Here is a 7,778-nt window from a genome sequence, read left to right as displayed (position 1 = left end):
TCCAGCTCCAGCTCCAATTATTGAGGAAAAACCAGGACACTTATACCATGGGGGGGTAGTAAAAACCTTAGCTGATAGGTAATTTTAGGATGCCCCATTTACATGTGGAAGTAAGCTCCTGCCAGGCTGCCAGACTGCCTGAAAAATCACACAGGAAAGCCTGGCATTTCCAGAGCCAGAGGCTATGTTTTTGTGAGACTACTTGAAAAGACGAGTCAGGAAGATGCCAGAAAAGCACCCTGTTCAAAAAGGAGTCTCTGCATTTGAGCCGAGCCCATGGGCTATCCGGACATGAAGAGACTACTACTTTACACAACAAGGGTCCCCAACAGAGGGTCAACACAGAGGAAACATTTCCTCCATGCTTCCAAATGAAGCCAACCATGGTTGAGTAGGACCTTTGACTGATCTTCACATAGATGGAACTGGTAAAAGAAAGGAGCCAGTGCTTCTCCCAAGCCCAAGTGACCCCTGAGGAACAGATCCTCAAATGACCTTAAGTGTAAATATAAGTTGATTTATTTGGGCCAACTTTAAGGTCTTAAACACCCAAAAGGAAAGTATAACCACAGAGTAAAGTTATCAGTATATTTCTTTAAGTGTTCAAGGGATTGAAGTTCTTAGACATTAGGCTTAAGTCCATATAAAAAGTTATTTAAACAGTTATTTCTCATTGATGATTTTGTTCTGAATCAGAAAGTGCTTCTCAGATGTTAGACTTCAAATCTTGATCTATATTTGCTTGTTTAAAAACTATTATTTTCCTTTTATGTGTATGAATGCTTTGCCTACATATATGTAAGTGCATCATATGCATGCAGCACCCAGTGAAACTAGAAGAGGGCATTTGATCCCCTGGAACTGTAGGTCCAGATGGTTTCAGTTTGGCTCTCTACAATAGCAACTGATGCTTTTAACTACTGAGTCACCTCTCTTGGCCCTGTACTTATTTTTGTTAAAAAGAAAGGTTTCTTAGAACAAGTTTTATGATGAAAGTTCAGATAATAAGAATGCTCAAGTATTTTGTGACAGGAACCCTTTTATTTGTCAGAAGGTGTGCCAAATGGTACATTGAAAAGTTAACAGCTTATAGTAAAATAAACACATATACCAATAGGTCTACCCTATGACAGATAAATTGTACCCAGTTTATATAATACAATAAAATATGTGTTAGTTTTTAAAAGGCTTTCATAAGAAATTTAAACTGGGCACAGTGGTGCACACCTGTAATCCAGCTACTCACTTGGGAGATGGAAACTGGAGAATCATAAATTCAAGATCATTGCCAGCTACTTACCAAATTCCAGGCCAGACTGGGATACAGCTTTGAGGTTCTGTCTCAAAAAAATTAAAAGAAAAGAAAGAAGGAAGGAGAAAAGAAAGGAAGAAAAGAAGAGAAATGAATATTATATATGTGAATAACACAACAGAAATGGAGAAATCAAATTGGTACTGACCTGAAAGCTTCATCTCTATTTGTTAGCTTTCTTAATACTGAAAGGTGCTATGCATGCTATCAAAAGAGAAACAATCATCAACCTATACACCTGTGAACTCTGAAAGCTATAATAATGATTGGCCTAGGAAGATATACCCACTGGTGCAATAGTGGCACACATGTTATGGGAGTAACAAATTATGTTCTGATTTGATGTATATTCTTCTTGACAAGATAAATCCCAGACCTGGTATTCTTATTTGTGCTGAGATCCTGTGGCTAGGGATGTCACAGGGTGTACAGGAACCTACTACTTTTATGCTGCTAAATGAACATAATATCAAACCCAATCCTAATGGTTTATTTTTATATACATAGATTAGAGCATCTCTCAGTTTTCACCAGAGAAGTTTATTCTTGCAGCAGATGGCAATTAATACAGAGACTCACAACTGGTCAATGTGTATAGAATAAGAGACAACAAACTTCTTAGTCCTAAATGAGACACCTATATCACACCCTTTCTTCTTAGGGCTCAAGGATCATTGCAGCCTTGGAGCAGAAAGAGGAAAGAGGCAAGGGTATTGGAAAACAGGGAAACCATGTTTTCTGGACACAACAGAGCAGTTGCACATATGAACCCATACTGCTTGTGGCAGCATGGACAAGGCCTACATAAGCATAAGCCAGACCAAAACTCAGTAAGGACAGGTAAGTTGTGCAAAAAGCCTCAGCCCTGGCTGAAGAACTACTGGTTTTTGATACTTGCTGGGAAATGGGGTGTCACATTTCTTTATGGGCATTATAGTGGGTAAGTTGAGCATGTTGGCGTGCATGGATTCACATCCAGGAGCATTTGGGGTACACATATTGGACTTGATAGGCCTTGAAAAATAGAGTGCAGGAAGTGGGTGGTTTTGTAGGTGGTTGAGTCCAGATCCGAGAGGAGATGGAGGAGGGCTTGAATATGATCAAAATACATTGTATGAAATTCAGAAAGAATCAATAAAAATACTATTTGAAAGAGATAAGAATAAAGTTTCATCTAAAAACGAATGTTTATGTGCACAGAATTTGCAAATCAAAGTCTATAGCAGTCTTATTAGTAACAGACAAAACTTGAAAGCAAAATTGTCTATTAGCAGGTGAATACACTGAGGTACAGCCAAACAATGGAAACTAAATAATTACAGAAAATGAACTGCCAAGCCAGCTGTAGATGTAGTGGGTTTATATAGCTGCAAATCACAAATTAAAAGAAACCAGTTTATTATTTCTCCATATAACATTCCATAAAAGGCAAAACTATGAATACAGTAAAATCTACCAGCAGATGTTGGTTGTTGAGTGTGGAAAGGAATAAACAGGCAGAGCTCAGAAATTTTGTTTTTGTTTTAGTATGTGTATGAATGAAAGTCTTTGCATGCATGCATTTTATGTATTCACGTGTGTGCATGTATGGATGCAAGCATGTATAAATGTGTGAGTGCATATGTATGGAGGCCACAGGTAGACATCAAATGTCTTCCTCAATCTTTCTCTACTTTATTTGTATGAAACAGAATCTCTTATTAATCCTGGAGCTCACAAGCTTATGAATTTGGCTGGCCAGCCAGAAAATGAGCTCCAGCGATATATCTTTCTCTGAGTGCCCAGTGCTGAAGTTATAGATTTGGACTGCTGTCCTGAGCTTCACATGGATGCTGGGAATCCAAAATCAGGTCCTCATGTTTCCTTAGCACACATTTCCCTGATTGAGTCGTCTCTCCAGCTCCTCTTTAGTTGTTTACGAAAGTCTGAAACTATTAAAGTCTGAACTATTAAGCTTAGGATAGTCTGCTGCTCATTGTGTACCCCATGGTGGTCTTAAACGTGAGGTGATCCTTCTGCTTGTCCTTCTCAAGAGCTTGAATTTCTAGACTATAATATCACATCCAGGATATAGAGTTTTCAGGGATGTGAAAACTTTATTAAACTATAAGGAAAGACAACTGTCATTATACATATGTCTATTGCTACAAAATATATAATGTCAAGAGATCATTTTGAGCCTTATATTTCCACATGGCAACAGTATTGGTTTGGGCACAGCTTTCTGTGATCCTAGCAAGTGTATGGTGAGCTACGTGTCCTACAGACTCTGAACTCCAGTGCCATTCAGGTTAGAAGGAGGGTTAATTATTTTCTGGGTCAGAGCATGTTCTGAAGTTCGTGAACCAAGTATTCACTCCCTTCTAGCAACAGGACCTGAATTCCTACAGCAAACATGTCCTAAATGAAGACATATTGAAATGGCAGGTGACCTTTGATGAGAAGCTTCTGTTCTAGAGACTCCTGACCAAGACCAATCCGATGCCACATGGGGCAGAGCAACTGTTTCCTGCCAATGCTACTCATGCAGTGTATATCCTGCAGTACACTATTGTGGACCCACAGAATCAGAACATGTCCACCTTCACCTGAAACATCATTCATGCCTGACTGATGGTGGTGGGGGAACAATGCATTTACTGTGTGAACTCTTACAACAGTGGCTGGACCAAAATTCGCCAGGAAGCCTCCTGGGTCTCTTCAAGCTTATTTGGTGCCTACAGAGCTGTCCAGGATTTTGGTCTTTTACAATTCAAAAGTAATATGACCCGGAAAATGAAGGACTTTGGTACATCTTAGCCAAGGTACAAGGTGAGGCCCCTTTCAAAGCACTCATCAAGACAGCCAGAGAGGCCAAGGAGGAATCAAAGATGACAACATTGGCAGCTTCAGAGAAGGCAAAGGACATCGCCTACAAAGGCTCCACCAAGCAGAAACAGTAACAGCAACATTCGTGTAGCCCACCAGCAAGTGCTAGTCAGCTCCTTCTCCCTTCTTCCCATTGTACTTTATTATTAAAAATCAGCTTCCCTCTATCTGTTGCCTGGGTGTCGTTGGGCTGATACTCCACTCAGCATCTGCAGTATATGAGACTCATTGTCCACTCTTCACACCACCTCCTTGTTCTCCCATTGGGCAACTGTGACAGGTGCAGAGAGGAGCAGTGACCTGCTCAAAGTCCCAAACAGTACGTAGGTGAAGTGGTAATAAATTATAGACTGTAAGCTCCCCCAGGGAAGGTCTCCCTGTTTTATTCTCTGATTCCCAAATACCTGAAACAATATTTAGCACAAAACAGACAACAAACCCTTGAAAGTATTAATTGTAATGTAAACAACAGATGTTGAGTGATTATGATCTGTCAATGCAGATATATCAACTGTAAAACAATATGCCCTCCTAAGGCAGGATGTTGATAAAGGGGGAGGATTTCATGTGTGCAGGCAAAGTAAATAAGAGGAAATTTCTGGACTTTGTTCTCATATTTGCTGTGATCCTAAAGCTTTTATAAAAATTCTGAGGAAAAAATAATGTTCATAATAGGTCTCTTCATAATACTCCAAAACTAATAGTAACTCAAATATGCATATGTATAAAATGGCTGAAATCTGTTGTATATTCATACTGTGGATTACTCTGTTATAAAAAGAAATGAGCAGCATCAATCAACAGGGATTAATCTTGTGGATACTGTACTGCACAAAAGAAACCAAACATGATTATACCATTTTCTCACATCTCTGTGAAATTAAAAAATGAACAAAGTAAATTTATCTCTGGTAGTAGAAATTAGTGGTTGCCTTTGAGAGATAAGAGATTAGCCAAAAAAAAAAAAAAAGCATAGGGAGATTTTTGTGTGTGTGTGATCATATAAAATATCCTTTATCTCAAGCTGGGTAATGGTCATTACATTCCTCAACACTCATTGACATGCTTATTGAAGAAACATGTATTCTAGTCTATGTAAATGATTCTTAAATAGAATACCAAGGAAAATATCCCAATTGTTTTCCATTATTGTCTTCACACTACATATCAAAAATGACTATGACGCACATGAAATCCTATGATCAGCCCCTCTTCACAAGAAGATTGTAAGGAAAAACAGAATACTGTAATGCAGCCTTATATCCTTTGGTACTGCAGTCGATTCACTTCAGTTGCCCTAAAATTTATGTATCAAAGCTCTAACGCACATTAGAATGTGACTCTGCTTGGAGACCAAGTACTTAAAGTAATTTGGTCACGATCACATGAATACTGTGGGACAGTAACCGAATACAACAGGTGTTCTTATAAGAAGAGGAAGGGTCCACACTGGCACAGACAGAAAGCCATTTTTAGAAGCAGGAAGAAGGTGGTCATCACTGAGACAAAGAAAAACAACTCGGAGGAAACCATCCTAACTGATTCCTTGATCTTGAAATTAGGCCTGAGTATTGTGAGAAAATAAATTCCCATAAAGGTAATCATTTTTTTTTCAGTTGAATCAAGATCTCATGTATCCCAATGTGGCCTCAACTCATTATGTAGCAGATGCTGGCTTTGAACTCTTAATCGCCTTCCTGGACTTCCTGAGTCTGGGGATTACATGTATGCATCTTCAAGAGCAGCTTTTTTTTTTTTTTAAGAGCAGCCCTAGCAAACAATGAAGATGATGCATACAAGATATACATATTTATTGAAAACAATTCAGAGTTTCCAATTAGAGATTAAAATCAAGTCTTCCAGAGTTTTCAATTGAAATAAAAAAAAAAGCTGGCTAGAAAAGAGAGCTATTTTTTTTTCTGGAAGTAGTTTAAATAGTATTTAGGAGGTTGTATAATTCCAAGTACAGAGATATCATTTATTTCAAAATATTTTGCACTCAAAAATTATCCTTTACACATTGATAAATAGCAAATAACAAGCAGACTGCATTTTAAATGAACTGTAAGTTGATGTTGCTAGCACTAGAATGAACCTTTTTAATATGATAATTACTGAATTTGGAGGAGACAGAGTGAAGTGGTTGAATTTGTTTAGAACATCCCCAAAATTTAAGTGTTCTGTATGAAACCAGTAGACTGGCTAGGTAACAGAAGTGACCAGGAGGGATCTAAACTCACTGAAATTTCAGACATATTCTGGATCTCTACCTGAAGAGTTCACCTGTCAAGCTTCTTTTTATGCCAGAGGAATAAAGCAAGAACTTCATGGGAAGAAGAATACCTGGACAGGCTTGTTCAAGAAGAAATTCTGTTCTTCAGAACTGTGATCCAGAAGCATTCTTAGGGAATATAAATTCTATTTTGTACCTTGCCTCCATCTTGTCTCCTTCACAGGACATTTGTCAGAAAAAAGAATTTGCATTGAGGAGAGTATTAGGATACAAAGATTCATCCCCAGTGTATTCTCTAGTCCATAGACATGCTTTGTCAGTGACTGCAGGATATGAAGATGAATTTTCAGAAACAATATAAAAAGTTGATCACTTTTGGCCTATTATTATGAGAAAAATTCAAGTTGCAGGTTGCATTTATGTAGCACATGTTGTGCACAAGCCATCTTGTGAAAAAGATTAACAGAGCAGAACTCACGGATTTATCCTATAGAACATATTTAGCATGTCTTTCCAAAAGAATAAAGCAACAAAGATAGTTATGAACAATCAAGTCCCTTAAAACTTTTCATCTATTTTCCTAACCTCTGAGCACTTCAAGAAAAATTTTCTTTTGTCAACAGACAGTAAAGAAAGTAAGGAGCCAACAAAGTTTCATGAGCCTTTAAAAATACATACAAATTACACTGTACAGCATATTTTTATAATGTGTACACATTTATTAAACTGGTCCCAAGTCTGTGTACAGGCAAACCCTGCCTGCATCACACCTCAAAGTACTCCCAGGGAGACCCAAAGTCTTCACACATCATGTTGGAGGGATAAAAGAGGTAGGCGAAGATGGCTGACCAAAAATAAAAAAAAAATATTAAAGTGGAAGATTTTTCAAAAAATTTACAGTACATAATTTACACAAAAGCAATGCTGTTGCCTCCCCTGCATGGACTCAGGGTGTGGACTGGGCCATCATCTTTAGGAGTGGGGTTGGCTTTTGGGAGGTCTTCCTGTAACCAGGGATACTTGAAACATGATTAAAAACATGTACAAAGCCCTTGCTACATTGTAGGACTTGGGGATGCTTACCCCAACTGACTGCTGTCACCTTCACCTTTCCGGTTTTTAAATCCTGAGTCAAAAGCACCAAAAAATAAAATAAAATAAAAAGAAATTAAAAGAAAAACCCAACAAGTTGGTAAGCTTATTAATTGATTTATTAATTAATGCAGGCATTTTATTTTTCTTAGATTTTATTTTTATTTTGTATGTATTTTTTGCTTGTATGTATACAAGTGCATTCCTGGTGCTGTTTCAGTCCAGAAGAGGGCATTTGATTCCAAGAAACTGGAGTTAAGATGGTTGTTAGAC

At 38.0% G+C, this 7,778-nt stretch overlaps 1 pseudogene; it reads left to right on the top strand.

Moving 5' to 3' along the window:
* LOC103749630 overlaps positions 1-4,254 on the top strand; it is a 20,364-nt pseudogene extending 16,110 nt beyond the window's left edge.
* The last annotated feature ends 3,524 nt before the right edge of the window (positions 4,255-7,778 follow it).

This window comes from Nannospalax galili, unplaced genomic scaffold (genome assembly GCF_000622305.1).
Source record: "Nannospalax galili isolate Female #2095 unplaced genomic scaffold, S.galili_v1.0 scaffold586, whole genome shotgun sequence".
Taxonomy (NCBI): domain Eukaryota; kingdom Metazoa; phylum Chordata; class Mammalia; order Rodentia; family Spalacidae; genus Nannospalax; species Nannospalax galili.
Note: the sequence above shows the minus strand (reverse complement) of the source record. Positions and strands in the feature narration are given on the sequence as shown.